At 39.9% G+C, this 16,471-nt stretch overlaps 1 protein-coding gene across 1 annotated transcript in view; it reads left to right on the top strand.

Annotated features, from left to right (window-relative positions):
• The first annotated feature begins 2,163 nt into the window (after window positions 1-2,163).
• Window positions 2,164-16,471, top strand: part of LOC121931628 (activating transcription factor 7 interacting protein) — a 113,462-nt gene continuing 99,154 nt past the window's right edge. Inside the window, exon 1 of the mRNA XM_042469599.1 lies at window positions 2,164-2,312. The gene's annotated coding sequence lies outside the window, so the exon portion shown is untranslated. The remainder of the gene's footprint in view (window positions 2,313-16,471) is intronic.

Below are 16,471 nucleotides of genomic sequence, written 5' to 3'. Positions count from 1 at the left end.
TTTAAAGACCCCCAAAGAAGGAGACTCCACTACACTCTGAGGAAGAGTGTTCCACAGTCGAACAGCCCTTACTGTCAGGAAGTTCCTCCTAATGTTCAGGTGGAATCTCTTTTCCCAGAGCTTGCACCCATTGTTCCAGGTCCTGTTCTCTGGAGCAGCAGAAAACAAGCTTGCTCCCTCCTCAATATGACACCCCTGCAAATATTTAAACAGGGCTATCATATCACTTCTTAACCTTCTCTTCTCCAGGCTTCTCCAGAATTGTTTTATTTTGCTTTATTGTTGTGATACATTGTGTATATAGTTATTTACTTGTAATACATTAAAAAAAATAACTTTACACAGGTGGTTAAAGCCACTATCCTAATAGGTCAGTGCTGAGTGTAATCTTAAATACAGGTCTTGTCATTTAAAAAAAAAATCCTATGTGTGTATGTGCCTTCAAGTTGCCTCTTATAGCAACCCAATAAATGTCATGAGGATTTCTTAAGCAAGGAATATTTGGGGGTGATTTTGCCAGTACCTTTCTCTGAAATGTAGCCCTGGTACTTGTTGACAATCTCCCATCCAAGTGCTAACCAGGGCGTTCGCTGCTTAGCTTCTATGATCAAATGGGATCCTACTTACCTGGATGTCAGTTACCCTAAACTTAACTGAATGTACTTCTGAGTAGATGTAGTAATAAAAATATGCTACATAAACCCACAACGGTATCTCCACTTACTCAACAAGACTTAGAGTCATAATTGCATTTGTAAGTAAGAGGGGGAAAATATGTGTCTCCAGCGCATGCATCTGAGGAAGTAGGCTCAAGCCTACAAAAGCACATGCTAACTATTTCTTTCCTTTCAAAGGTCCTGCAAGATCCCTTTCCATGCGTCTTTAAGTTATTATGCCCCAGTTAGCACTATCAATATTTTTGCAGCAAGTGGCATTATTATTACTATTACTATTATTATTATTATTTATATCATCCTACTGTAATCAACTTGAGGGGGAGAACTGTGTAAAAACGAGGTTCCTAACTTGCTTATTTAAAACACTATCCATTCATTATTGAAGATCCTAAAAGCTGACACAGTGACTTGAGAAATCCCCTGCCAGTACAGGACATCAGTCTACCCAGACTCAGGGTGACCAGATATCATAACCGCAAAGGAGGACAAGGTACCCCAAAATAGAGGACAGCCAAGAAAAGTGTCGGACATTTCTCAACAGGACGAAGGGGCAGGCGAAGCTCCACCACGCCTAGCCCTCCTCCCTTCATCTTCCTTGGCCCAGGCCTCAGAGGGAGAGAAGGACCGCTGGACTGGACCCCCTTTCCCCACTGCTGCTCCTTTCTCCTTTTGTGCCATGTCTTTTTTAGACTGTAAGGCTGCTCTGGCGGAAAAGCGAGGTATGAAATCTCTGAATGGAAACACTCATATAAATGTGAATTCATGCTTCTTAAGTCCTGCTCAAAATGGAGGACACTTTGAAATCCCTCCTGGAAAGAGGGTTGAAATGGACGAGCTAAAAACATAAATTCATGCTCCTTAAGTCGTGCTCAAAATGGAGGACTTGACAAAAGCTGGAAACAACTCATGTATAAATATAAATTCATGCTTCTGAGTCATGCTCAAAATGGAAGAGATTTTGAGGTTCCTTCTGGAGTGAAGGTTGAAATGTATGTAGGGCATGTTCTGGTACTTTATTTTTTGAGGGGGCTGAGGGACTGGAAAAGGCAAATGTACTGAGGACTAGTGACTCAATCCACCACCGGCTCCAAAAGCCAGAATAGCCCTCGGCCAAGCAGCGCCAAGTAAGCGAGGAGGAGGAGGAAGAGGCGTCTTCTTAAGCGACCTCTCCCCCACTTTATAAGCAGCGCTTCCCTTCCTTCCAAACGCTCCCATCCCCCCCTCCTCCTCGGCCACCCCGAACCCCTCGCCAACCGCTCCAGCCCATCGTTGCCCTCCATCCACTAGGGGGAGGAGCCACGCGATCAGTATGCTAAATAACTGCCGCTCATTTGCATAACCGCCGAGAGGGCCGAGCCGCCCATTGGCCAGCGGGGAAGGGAGGGGAAGAAGGAGCCGTTCGCGCGCCTAACCGTCGTCCCCTCCCCCGAAGGAGGCGTGGCCAAAAGTGAGTGGGCGGAGAGTTCGGCGCTCATTTGCATAACGGCCGAACGCGTGCTCTGGGCTGTTGTGGTTTCTCTTTTTCCTCCTGCATCGGCGGCGGCAGGAGCAGCAGAGCAGCTGGGAGGCGAGGCTCTGGAGAGCGGCAGGCGGCGGAGGAGGAGGAGGAGAAGGCGGAGGAACTCGCAGCCTCAGGTACGGCTCAAGAGGAAATGAGGGCAGGGAAGGAGGGAGGAGGTGGGGGTCCTCCATTACAGTTCTTGCCTGAGAATGGCGGCAGCCTCCCCTCATTGCAACAACAGAGTCCCCTCCACAAACAGGCTTCTCCGACTGGGTTCTTCGGTGCTCCTGAGAGGAGAGCCTCCTCCCGGTTGGCCACTCTTGCCCCCCTCCCGCCAACCTTGCCGCTCTAGCCGAGCGGAGGGCGCCTCTATCGTCACAGGAACGGCCTCGTGCCCGGAGCATGCGCAGTGCGCCCCTGGTGCTGGTTGAGCGGGGAGGCGTCGTCGCTCTTGGCCACGAGGAGAGGGCCGGCGAGGAAGCGCCTCCGCTGCGCCCCCTGCAGCCCAGCCCGGGAAGTGCGAGTCTGCCAGGAAGGAGATGCAGCCTGCCAGCTATAAACGGGGAACTGTTTTTCTTGTGAGCCGCCTTGGGTCCCTTTTTGGGGAGAAAGGCGACATAACATAATAATATTAATAGAAGCAATAATAATTAATGTGAAGCTTTTTGTATTAAGGGGTTGCTTTGTGGGCTTTGTTTTTCTCCGGAGCAATTCATATCCTTCACAGAGATGCCCATGGACTTAGAGGCAACTTCTTAAGGCTTATTTAAAATTAGATGTTTTAGCTATTTATTTATTTATTTGGAGGAACTGGAGTTCTGGAATAGTAAATACTTTTTTAAAGATACTTTTTAAAAATATGCTGGGATGTATTTCGGGTCTCCTGGAGAAACTTTATACAGAGTTGTTTTTAAAAAAGCACTTTAAATAGTGTTCCTCAAAAAAATCCATCAGCCAGTTACCTTTTAGCTATAGATACAGTCCCCCAACTACAGTGGCCTTTCTGCATTAGCTGGGGTTAGAGGTGGCCCATGAATATGGAAAAGCACATATTCTTTTTACCTGAGAGAGAGAACACCTCTCTAGGAATCGCCAGGTCCTCCAATGTCCCTCTGTGGCCGATACCTGCCAGAAATTGATCATAGAACCATGCTGGCGCACCTACAAATGCCCAGAGAAAGAAGTGTTTTCTCCTCCAACACAACTCTGTGGTCTGTCTCTTGCGCTGGAGGACCAAGAGATTCCTACACAGAACACATTAACCAAAACCGCAGGTAATCAAATCCACAAACGTCAAAGCTGCAAATGTGGAGGGACAGCTGTACTGTTTTGTTTTTTGTACAGTATAATATGAAAATGTGTTGTTCTACTTTCCGTTGTGGTTCACTGAGCAATGACCTCCTAAGTTTCTGCCATGTTATATATATATGGCATTTACTGCGGACTCCTGTAGGTGAGAAGCCAGGCTGAAAGAGAGGGTCCCCTTATTGATCTGCTTAATTTCTACATAATCTCTATCAGGGTTTCTTAATGTGTGGGCTATGGATCCCTAGAGGGTTCATGGATGGGCTTCAGGGGGTCCCCCCTTTGGGCCTGTATTTTTAATACGCTTTCCAATGGGGTGGTGGTGGGATTTACACCTTTTTATCAGATCCTCAATGGAATCCATGATCCCAAAAAGATTAACTAATAAATCCCTAATTTTTATACATTTTTGGTAAGTAGCTGTACAATATGTTTTTGTTGATCCAAGACAGCCATGCAAGTGTGTATGGATTCAATAGGGCCTAGAAAAATATCCCCGTAATGTTGTAGGCAGAAGTGCCACGCCAGACTCCAAGGCGGGGGAAAGTAGGGCTTGGCAGGCTTCTCCAAATTCTTAGGCATGAAAGAAAAACTTGCAATTTCATATCACATAGAAGCTTGCAGTTATCAGGTAAATGAAGGTTTGGAGAAAGGAAGATCTGCCTTGGTTTTATATTGCATAATTTTTTAAAGACTGGATAGTGCTATGTAGTGTTCCCCTCCCCCCAGGTTTTTTTCTGTTGGTGAATTTTATATTATTGAGTCCTTATTTATGTAATTTTAAAAACCGTACATTTTTATGTTTTGGTAAAGATGTTCTAACATAATTCTATTAGTATATTTACAAAGGCAAAGTCAGATAATGTTGAGATGTGCTGTTACGTAATCTTAAGGTGAAAACTTTCTATAGTGCTAAATATGATACTGTTGAGTTTTAAAATGCTATTTCTTACCAGTCCTTCAGTGTGCAGTTAGGAGACTGGCCACTTATGGAGTAATTCCACCATAAGGCCTACAATGTCCTCTTCATACACAGGAACCATGTTTCAAGTTGTTATAGGCAGAAAGGAGGCCTGTACTTATATCTAGACCACATTCTTTTTAGTTCTTTGATTGAGAAATAAGAGGAAGTTGCATGGAAACAGGAAGTGCATACATCTTATTTCTTCTTAAAGCAGAAGGTGAATGTGTGCACAAAGCAAGTGGGACCCAGGCAGAACTGTGTGCACTGTTTCTGTGTAGAGAAAATTCTTAGCCTTGGGACCAAGATCCAACAGCGTACTTTGATATCCAGTTCTAACAGAATTGGGATTCTCCCTCGCTCATAAAGTAGTCCTCTGTGGTGCCCCAAACTTGCTCTGGTGGGAAGTGAAAGGCTTTCATGGCTGGCATCCAAGTTTTTTGTGGGTTTTTGGGGCTATGTGGCCATGTTCTAGAAGAGTTGGTTTCTGATGTTTCACCATATGCTGGCGAAACATCAGAAACCAACTCTTATAGATCATGGCCACATAGCCCAAAAAACCACAAAAAACTATTGCTCTCGTGGGTTTTCCAGTCCTCTAGAGCAGGTTTTTAAGTGAGGGAGGGATCATCAATTCTAAAGAAAGCAGCAAGATCACTACTGGATCTTATCCACTGTTTGTGCATGTGGGCACTTCATTTTAATTTAGGGAAGTTGGTTTGTAATTACAAACTGTAAATAGTTAACTTTCAACTAAATATACCAATTCACTTTTACTTGTATAAATAAACACAACAAGATATATGTCTTGTGTTGTTCAGTATGAGGCCTCTGAGTTACCTGACGCTGAGAGAAGAGTTCATTATGTACAGCAGTTTTTATGCTGGTTACATTATCATTAACACTTTTTTACTTTTTAACATATATATATATTTCAACACTGGGGAAGGTTATATACATTTAAACAATGAATTCATAGTTAGCAGTGCACAATACTTACTGCAAAAATAAGGTGGAAGTATCATTTATGAACACTAAAATGTCTTGTGCATAAAAGTTTGTTTTCCATGTATATATTCTTCAGAGCAGCAAACATTGTATATTTCCATTTATTATTTCCAACAATTTTGTGCTGTTGGTTAGACTTTTTAATCAGTATTAGGTCTTTTAGTCAGGAGATAACGTTTGAACAATGTTATACCTTTAAAATGTTTTCCATCTGGACAAGATTGGTATGTTTCAGTCAGCTAATTGTGCGCTGTGCAAATCTACAGCTCTATATAAATAAAGCATAATAATAATATAATGATGAGATGTTTTCTCAATTTCAGAGTGAAATTACAATGAGAATTGCTTTCTAGTTGAAGAGGCAAATGAAACTAATTATGTTCAAATGGACCAGTTGACTTTTGATCCAAATATTCCACAATACTGATGGGATTTGAACTTGTTTGGGGGTTTTTACACACATATAGACACATGGAGAGGAAGAAAGATATGTTTGGTTTATTCCTAAACTAAAGAGAGAGAGGAAAGACTATCTTACCTATCAGTATCTTTAATGATAATAGGTTTTGTTTGTTAAACTGTAGGCAGGCAATTTTTTATTATTCATTATTTATAGTCTGGAGAATATCAGAAAAATTTGGAATCTCTTCTGAGGGTGTATTCACACTGTATAATCAAAGCAATTCGACACTGCTTTAACTGCCATGACTATCCTACAGAATATTGGGATTTGTGGTTTGGTGACGTATTCAACCTGTTCTGTCAGGTAGGTGCCTCATGGAACTACAAACCCCAGTATTCTGTAGACTAGAGTCATGGCAATTAAAGTCAAATTGTTTTAATTCTGAAATGTCAGAACACCCTGAGTACCCTGAAATATTTGTGCTACTGTTTACTTTTTCTAAACTGCATCACAGAACAAGAAGAAAAATCTTCCTTATAAGTAACCTTTAATTTGTGAAGTCGAAGGCTTTCACAGCCGGCATCTATAGTTCTTTGTGGGTTTTTCCAGGGTACGTGGCCGTGTTCTGGAAACGTTTATTCCTGACATTTTGCCAGCATCTGTGGTTGGCATCTTCAGAGAATGCTGGCATGGAAGAGTGGGGTGTATATATACTGTGTGACCCTTGGGTTGAGAGGACGTGATTTACATGTTAATCTCTGTGTTGGTGTATTGCTGAATGGCAAGGCTTCAGGATATCTATTCAGTTAGTGATCCATTGTCTGCTGGGTGATTTTCATTTGCATGGGCTGGGTCTTGATTTTGCTGTTTTTCGAGACTGGTAGCCAAACTTTGTTTACTTCACGGGTTTCTTCTTTCCTGTTGAAGTTGTATATCAGTTCAGAATACACAGGGAAGCCATTGAAATCCACAAACACCTAGACAACTTCAACTGAAAAGAAGAAACCCTTAAAGTAAAGAAAGTTTGGCTACCAGTCCCGAAAAACACCAAAATCTAGACCCAGCTCAACAATGCAAATGAAAGCCACCCAGGGTTGGGGGTTTTTCGCAACAGACAATGGATCGCTAATCAAATAGACACCCTGAGGCCTTGCCCTTCAACAACAGATGAACACACAGATTGACGTGTAAATCACTTCCTCTCAACCAAGGGTCACACAGCATATATATACCCCACTCACTTCCATGCCAGCATTCAGATCTTGGTGAAACGTCAGGAATGAACATTTCCAGAAAATGGCCATACAGTCCAAAAAAGCCACAAAAAGATACTTTTAATTTCCTGGGTGTCTGTCCTAGTTGGACATACAGTCCGCCCTTCCTTTATGCGGGGGATCTGTTCTGCTCCCCCCCCCGCATAAAGGGAATTCCATGTATGCTTGAGTTCCATTTAAATGAATGGGGCGCGTGCATGCAGCGGTGCACACACACTATGGCCTCAACTGTCATTACCCCTTATGGGGTGCACCGCCCCTTTTCCCAGCACAGCTTTCACAGGCACACTGTATTAGTAAATTCATGTTCTTGTATCCTCAAAAAAGATACATTGGTTATTATAATTTTAACTTATTAAAATTGCCGCTATCAACAGTACTGCCACCCCAAGAAAGGAGAGAGAGGGATGATCAATGACATAATGAAAGTCTTGTCTGTCACGTAATAAATAAAACAAAATGGGTTATAAATCTATATGCACTGTGTATTAGAAACCTATAGTGTAATGCTTGTTTGCACTAAACATCTGCAAATAAACTTCATTTGGTATCTGACCACACTCTTCAGGGCCCATGTAATTATGATTTTATCGTAATTTAAAGTTTGTCATCAATCTTTGATGAATGAAAATGTGAGCTATGAACTATTTAATCATCATTTTCATATATATCAAAATAACAAACTCAGAGTTCAAAGTACCTGTCCCTATATGAAGAAAAAGCTTGGTCTGCAGGGAAGAAGGAGGTATTGACAAGTTTGGGGGGGAACCCTAGGTTTTCCAGAAATTGTTAATACCTATCTAGTCAGTTTCTTATGATGACCCAGTTAATTAGCTGCTTTAGGTGCCCATCATTTCTTTTATATAGTTCTTAAGAGTATTGTTCGTATTCATTTTTATGTTGTATTGTACATATGGATTCCCCCCCCCCCCAAAAAAAAATTGGTCTGATATGTAGCATCTTCACTTTCCCTTTAACCGTTGACTCTTGTGGAAGAGGTCTGTTCTACCTTCTTTGTTGTCCTCTTCTTCTTTTCCCCATTGATTCTGTTTGTCTCGATACTTAAATCTCAAACAATTGTCTTCAGGATTCTGATCTTAATTTCTGTCACCTTCTACTTTTGTGCCTCACCTCTGGCTTAATCTTTTGAATAGTTTTGTCTGTCGCTGGACAAGACTTGCATTTCTTTTTTGAGTGGTGGAGATAGTGTCTTTTCCCATTCTTTCCTGACAATGTCCATGACTTCAAACCAGAGTTCCTTTGGCTGTTAGTCAATTAAGATTAATACTGGTATTTACATGTTTTTTTAAATTCTATAGGGATGTTCATTAAATTGTATTTTGCTACAGTGATTCAGTGTTAAACTTTACTCTCTCTCTCTCCCTCTCTTGCTCTTCATTTTATTGTTGATAGTTCATGATCTATGCCACAATCATCTCCTGGTTTTGTTTTGTTTTTGCAGCAAGGATAAAGGTTCCCCTTCTATTTCCAATTATGTAGTCTATTTGATTTCTATATTGGCTGTCCAGTTATGTTCTCATATACCGTCACTATTCAATTCCCTGAAAAAACTATTACCCTCATAGAATTCATTAAGTCTCTTTATTGCTTCATTCCTTGATCATAGGCCAAACTCTTCAATATTTTTAGTTTTGTTCTATTTCCTATTTTTGCATTCCAATCACCTGTAATTATCAATATTTCTTATTTTGGTAAGTGATAGTGCTTTTTTTTTTCTTGGAGTCCAGCATAGAATCTTATAGTTTCTTCCTTCTTTGCCTCTGCATTTGGAGCATAAACCTGGATTATGATTATATTGATGGGATTTTGCTGCAATATTACAGTGTGAATAACAAAATCCGTGGATGTCAAGCCCCATTAATAATAATAATTTGTTTTATTTATATACCGCTATTCCAAAGATCATAGCGGTGAACTGCAAGCAAGCTAATTAGCAAGTAAGCTAATTTGCCCCCAACAATCTGGGTACTCATTTTAGCGACCTCGGAAGGATGCAAGCCTGAGTCGAGCTTGGGCCCTTTTGCTGGTCTTGAACTCGCAACCTTGTGGTTTTGAGTGAATGGCTGCAGTACAGGCATTTAACCACTGCGCCACCAGGGCTCCATTAAATACAATGGCATATCAAAATGGTGCCCCTTATATAAAATGGGAAAATCAAGATTTGATACTTGGAATTTATCCTTTTTTGGATATTTTCAAGCCGTGGATGCTTGAATCCCTGGATAAGGAGGGCCAACTGTATTGTTATTTGGTCAGACTTTGCATTATGTCCCTGGCTGTTTTTACTACATCTCAGCTATGTCTCAGCTCACTATTAATGTCATTTCACTTACTAGATTTTCACATTCCAAGTTAAAGACTGTACAATTACCTGACACTGTAAATGTGCTATTCCTTTCCTTTAGTTAGCTTGCTCATTGCAAATATTGTAATGTTTGCTCATTCAGTTTCTAGCTTTACAACCTCTTGATTTCTCTGATTCCTTCTTCTTGCATTCCATGTACCTATTGTATGGGTTGTGCAACTTCAGACTTCCATTTTGCCTCTGAGAATATCAGCAGCTGAATTTTATTTTATAACAGCAGTCTTTTATTTAAAAACTACAGTTCCCAGCGAGTAGGACCTTGTTGAGACTGTCTGGTTAATTACAGCAGTGTTCCCACTTTTCTGAACCAGTGTGTACATTTGAATTTTCAGACTGCTGTGGGTACCTATAACAAAATGGCTGCTATCATTGGTGCATTTTCAGTGAACATAGACTGATAACTGATGAAGCAGAGAGTAACCTACCTGCAGAAATGAATATAACAGAGATAGGATCTGAATCCTGCAACGCTAAGCCACTCCTTTAAATCCAGTCTTTTGCTTGAGTAGAACACCTAATTCACACAAAAAACTAACATTGTCTCTTCATGTATTAGTCAGCTCCACCACTACTCTCTCTCAGGATGCAAGCAGACTTAGACCCAGAGAAAGAGAAAAAAGGAATAAAGCACAGCAGAAACTCCAGACTCAGAGAAAGAAAATAAACAAGTGGGAGGAAGAGAACTGGAGCGGAGGGGGAGACAGATCCTGGGTGGGGAGACTGGGAGGGAAGAAAAATATAGTAGGAAGACAGACATGCATCTCTCTTTTTCTTGCAATTCCCAGTTGACTTTCTGTCCTTTCCCCAGTCTACCCCAAATCAGGTCAGGCTGTTCCTGTCTGTTTTCTTTATTAAAAAAAAAAAAATTAAGGGAGCACATACTTTTCCCTTTCAGTCACACCAGTTTTTTTCTATGCTTTTCTGGTACTAGTCTCATCTTGGAAAATACACAGGGTTAACAGGGAATGTGAAAGGATATAGATTGTCTTACTTATAGATTGTCTTTACACTCAGCTCTGTGATTTTCCACAGTTGAGATCATTTCTTTTCCATTTCTGACTGTAGGGGAGACATTGAGTAGAGAAAAAGAGATTAAATATTTTGTGGACAAAAACAGAAGCCTTCTCTTCACAAGTGTCATTGCAACTGTGAGAATTGTACTGAAGATTCCAGATTTAGCTGAATTAGTTTGTTCTGTTAGAGCAGGTTGGGGAGATATCAGTATCAAGGCAGCTACTTCAATTATTGATCTTCAGAAACATTCATAGTGTTTGTTGGACTGATCCCTCACACAAATGTGGAAATTCTGGAAGCAGAGGGGGCTATTTTTCTCTTTTTCTTTTTTAAGCTGGCTAGAATGAAATATGCAGTACTGCTTTAGCAATTACATTTTTGTTTGCCACTTTAAGAACCTGAAATACCTTGTGTATTTTATAGAAATTTTATAGTAAGTAACTTCTGGTAATATCTGGTAATAATGTTTTGTTTTGTTTTCCCAAAAATTGTGCAGCAAGCATTATTTATGCCTAAACATTGTTCTGGGGGAATCATCTAAAGGATTGTGGGCAGTTTTGTATTCACATTTTTTAAGAAAATGATTTCAAAAAGTAATGCGGAAAAAAACAAAAATTAATATTTAATAGTACACTGCTCATAAAACATGGCTAATACTACCTTGAAAGAGATTAAAGCCTAATGTTACATTTTAAAAAAAATATTGTTTCTGTTTTGATTTTGTGCAGTAATATAATAAGTTGTAAAATCGGTTATTTAGATCAGTCTTAAAGCATAAGCATAATGCCGTGTAATATAATATGTTCAAGTGCAGTAAAAAAATTCAGAAATGAGGCACTGGCCTCATTTCACCCACAAAAAGCTACTAATATAAATGTCCCTTCTGTACTGGGACTAGAATGATTTTAATTTTCAGAACTGTACAAGACCAGAATTATACACTTTATTAAAAATCTTTATATTTCTGTCGTGGTTTTCAGTTTGCATAGTAAATAAATGCCTTTAAGGAAAAGTCCTAATGAAAATTAAATAGCTTCATGATGGAAAGGTATTTCAGGTTTCTGTAATGTATTAGTATGAGGTCTTTTAGGAAGTGATTGCTAAAATACAGAAATCAGACCTTGTTGTAACAGAAAACAGTTTAATTCACATGAGTGAGTTTTGAAAGCTTAAAGTCTGCCTAGTGTTCAGTTACTGAGAAGCTTTTATCCCAGTCATTTCCTTGAAAGCAACTTCAAGACAGAAAATAAACAAAGTCAATAATTTGTAAAATCTTAATAATCAGTATACATTTTAAAAAATTAAAAATGTAAAAGCTACATTTAAGTACAGGGGCTAAAGCATACTCATGAGTTACTGAAACATTTAATCAAACACCTTTAGAAAAGTATTCTTCATAGTATCCTAAGTGTGAAGCTCACAGAAGCCCATATATTCTAATACAGTAGCTAGGTTATTTTTAGTCCAGAAAATAAAGTAACAGGCACTTCTTATATGACAAAGCTTCTTCTAAGCAATATTGAGAGACAGGATAGATCTAAATACTTAAAATGAATAGATGTCATCAGTAAGAGTGCCATGGTCAGCCTGTCCTTCAAGTAACATCCTGGAGGAGGTAGGAGACATCCTTATTTTTCAAACAGGCACCCCTCTTTCCTTTCTGAATGATTCTCTATTTACCTATAAAACGTTCCCATTTCTTCAGTACCTTATATGAAAATAATATTGATTAGCAACATGATTAATACAATGCCAGATACCCAGCCTATAGAGGAGAAATGCAAGATTCTTATTAAGTGGCATTGAGAGAATCATGACCAATTTATACCATTTTATACAATTTCTTCTGACTTTTGAACTGCTATGTAATTGATATCTGACATAGTAATTGGGTATCATTTTATTTGTTATGTCATGTAAATTAGGGTACGTACCACATTGCCAAGTCCTTCTTCTTTTCAGGCATTGATCAGTCCCAACGAATGGGTTCTGATGAACTATAAGAATAAAGCCAACCATTATTGGCAGGCAGTGAATGCTAATCAGGAGGAGACTTATTTGAGCCCTCCTCCTAGCTTTAGAAATCCATCCACTTAGAACTATAAAATATTACAAAGTAATGGTCTATTGTGCGATGTGGGATATAATTAAATACAGTAAATTATTATAGTATTTCCTTTGTGGAGGGAAACAACAGGGATGTTATTGTGGGAGTCTACTACAGATGCCCAAGTCAAATGGAGGAATTGGATGATGCCTTTTTAGAACAGATGACCACACACTCAGAAAGGAGAGATGTAGTAGTGATAGGTGACTTCAACTATCCTGATAATTGCTGGAAGTCAAACTCAGCCAAATCCTCAAGGTCTAGCAAATTCCTCACTTGCCTTGGAAATAATTTCATTGTCCAAAAGGTGGAAGAGGCAACAAGGGGATCAGCTATTTTGGATCTGATCCTAACCAACAGGGATGACTTGGTTAATGGGGTGCAAGTGGTGGGATCCTTAGATGGAAGTACCATGTTCTCCTGGAGTTTGTTATACAGTGGAAAGGAGAAGCCAGGCATAGTCAGGCACGTGTTCTAGACTTTAGGAAAGCTGGTTTTAGTAAACTTAGAGAAATACTGGGGGCGATCCCATGGTCAGGAATACTAAGAGAAGGGAGTTGAAGATGGATGGGAGTTTCTCAAGGGGGGGATACTGAAGGCACAGTTTCAAACAGTTCCAATGAGGAAGAAAAATGGGAGATGTCTCAAGAAACCAGGACAGATGACTAAGGAACTTTCAACTGAGCTAAGTTTTAAACGGAACATGTACAGTGGTACCCCGGGATACGAAATCACCGCGTTACGAAATTTCCGGGATACGAAAAAATTAGATAGGAAAAAACTGTTCCGGGTTACGTTTTTTTTTCGGGTTACGAAAAAATTTTTGGTGCTTTTCGGCGCTTTTTCGCACGAAATCGCGGCTTCCAGCGCTAGCGGCTATGGCTTTTTCGGGTTGCGAAATCTTTCGGGTTACGAACGGCGCCGCGGAACAAATTAAATTCGTAACCCGGGGTACCACTTTAAGAAATGGAAAAACGGGGAAATCACCAAAGAGGAATTGAAATAGCGAGCACATGTAGGTAAAGTCAGAAAAGCTAAAGCACAGAATGAACTCAGGCTTGCTAGAGAGGTTAAGAACAACAAAAAGGCTTTTTTTGGATATGTCCACAGCAAAAGGAAGAAGAAGGAAATGGTAGGGTCACTGCGTGGAGAAGATAGCAAAATGCTAACGGGACAGAGAAAAGGCAGAATTACTCAACACCTTATTTGCTTCAGTCTTCTCAGAAAAAGAAAAGGGTGCTAACCGAGATGCTAATAAGCAGAGGAACAGAATACGGGACTTTCAGACAGAAATAATGTAAAGAGCTAGCATAGGCAATATCTGCGTAACATCTAAAAACGACTATATACATCTCCAGACCAGACGAAATTACACCATCCACGGGTTATTAAAAGAAAACATGGCACTAATGTAAATACTCAGGATAGCGACCTTTGGCAATAATCTTTGAGAACTCCTGCAGAACCAGGACGAATGTGACCATCGCGTACTGGAGGATGGCTGCAACATGATATTGTCCCCATCTTCAAATAAGGAACCAAGGAAAGATTCCCAAACAATTATCGTACCAATTAGTCTGACAATCCATACCAGAAAGATTTTCTAGAGCCAGACTCATTAAACAGACGAGCTTGTGAACCATCTAGAATGCAACTGCCATTAATCACAAAAAGTCAATACAAGTTTCAAAAGAAAGAAGTCACTGCCAGACAAAATCTAATCTCTTTTTTTTGATAACAATTTACCCAGCTTGTTAGTGAAAGGGAAATGACTGTGGATATTTTCAGTCAAGGCTTTTGCAGGGTTCCCATGACATTTTTGCAAAAACGCTAGTGAAATGTGGCTAGACAAATAACTGTTACATGGATTTGTAATTGGGTGATCGGCCAAACACAAAGGGTGCTCAATAATGGCTCTCTTCATCCTGGAGAGAAGTGACCAGTGGTGTCCCACAGGGGTTCTGTCCTGGGCCCAGTGCTATCAACATCTTTATCCAATGAATTGGATGACAGAATTGGGGGCCTACTTATCAAATCTGCAGATGAACCACATTGGGAGGAGTGGCTAATCCTCTGAGGACAGGATCAAATCTCAGAATGATTTTTTTATTTTTAAAACTTCATGAATAGATTTAAAAAGCTAGGCCAAAACTAACAACCTAATAATTTCAACACGGAGAAATAAGGTACTGCACTTAGGGCGGAAAAATGAAACGCACAGATATAGGATCGGGGACACCTGGCTGAATGAGACTATGTGTGAAATGGATCTGGGAGTCTGAGTAGACCACAAATTGAACATGATTCAACAGTGCAATGTGGCAGCTAACAAGGCCAATGTGATTTTAGGCTGCATCAATAGAAGTATAGTGTCTAGATAAAGGGAAGTAATAGTGCCACTCTATTCTGCTCTGGTCAGGCTTCACCTGGAATATTGTGTCCAGTTCTGGGCACCACAATTTAAAAAGGATGTTGAGAAACTGGAGCATGTCCAAAGGAGGACGTCCAAAATGGTGAAGGGTCTGGAAACCATGCCCTATGAGGAACAACTTGGGGAGCTGGGAATGTTTAGCATGGAGAAGAGAAGATTAAGAGGTGATATGATAGCCCCACTGAAATATTTGAAGGGATGTCATATTGAGGAGGGAGCAAGCTTGTTTTCTGCTGCTCCAGAGACTAGAATGCGGAACAATGGATGCAAGCTACAGGAAAAGAGATTGCAGCTCAACATTAGGAGGAACTTCCTAACAGTAAGGGCTGTTCTACAATGTAACAAACTCCCTCGGAGTGTAGTGGAATCTCCCTCCTTGGAGGTCTTTAAACAGAGGCTGGATGGCCATCTTTCGGTGATGCTTTGATTTATATTTCCTGCATAGCAGGGGGTTGGACAGGATGGCCCTTGTGGTCTCTTCCAACTGTTATGATTCTATGATTCTAAAAAGAAAAAAAGTAGAGCAGCTATAACAAATAATTCAGATGACTGTTTATCGTTCTAAATTTAAAAGCTTAGTTTTTCATCATACTTAAGATTATTGCTTAATCTCCAGAGACTCTGTGCATAGACATTACTTAACTGCCAATATCAGAATCAGAGAAACTCAATTCTTTCCACAAAAACAAGGTCAGGAGCAGACTGTGGCACAGATCAGACTAACAACAAAAGCTAGAATGAAGTTAAACAATAACAGTAAACCCACAATCATGCCAAAATACAACCTGGAAATCATCACTGAAGAATTTAAAGACAATGTGAAAAACAGATTTGCAATATTAAGTCTAATTGAGCCAGGTACATTGTTACAGAGGAGAGCAGAAAGACACTTTTGTAGCCAAAAAGAAAGAAAAGCTTCAATGATGACAGACAAAACCCTACAAGCAGTCAAGGACAGAAAAGAAGCAAAAATGAATGGTGACCAGAACCCTAAATGAAAATGTACAAGGATTTTTACTGAGGGAGAAGGAGAACTATAATAATCAATACAATAAAATAGAAACTAATGGGGGGAAAAGGAATAACAAGAGACCTCTTCAGCAAAATTGGAGAAATCAAGGAAAATTTTAAGCCAAAAGAGAAGATACTCTATGACCAGCAAGGAAACATAAACATTACATGGCCAAGAAAAAAATAAAAATAAAATGGAAACTATAAACAGAAAAAATATACTGTACAAAGTAGGCAAATTGATGACAGATTCATATGAGGATGAACCTCAAATATTAAAAAGTGAAGTGAGAGCTGTACTCAGAGCACTTGAGAGAAATAAATCTCCAGGAACTGATGGCATAGAAATACAGTTGCCCCAAGCTACAGAGACAGAATCTATTGTTGTTCTAA

This window comes from Sceloporus undulatus, chromosome 5, assembly GCF_019175285.1.
Source record: "Sceloporus undulatus isolate JIND9_A2432 ecotype Alabama chromosome 5, SceUnd_v1.1, whole genome shotgun sequence".
Classification (NCBI taxonomy): domain Eukaryota; kingdom Metazoa; phylum Chordata; class Lepidosauria; order Squamata; family Phrynosomatidae; genus Sceloporus; species Sceloporus undulatus.
The sequence above is the reverse complement of the archived record's forward strand: the minus strand, read 5'-3'. Positions and strand labels throughout refer to the sequence as shown.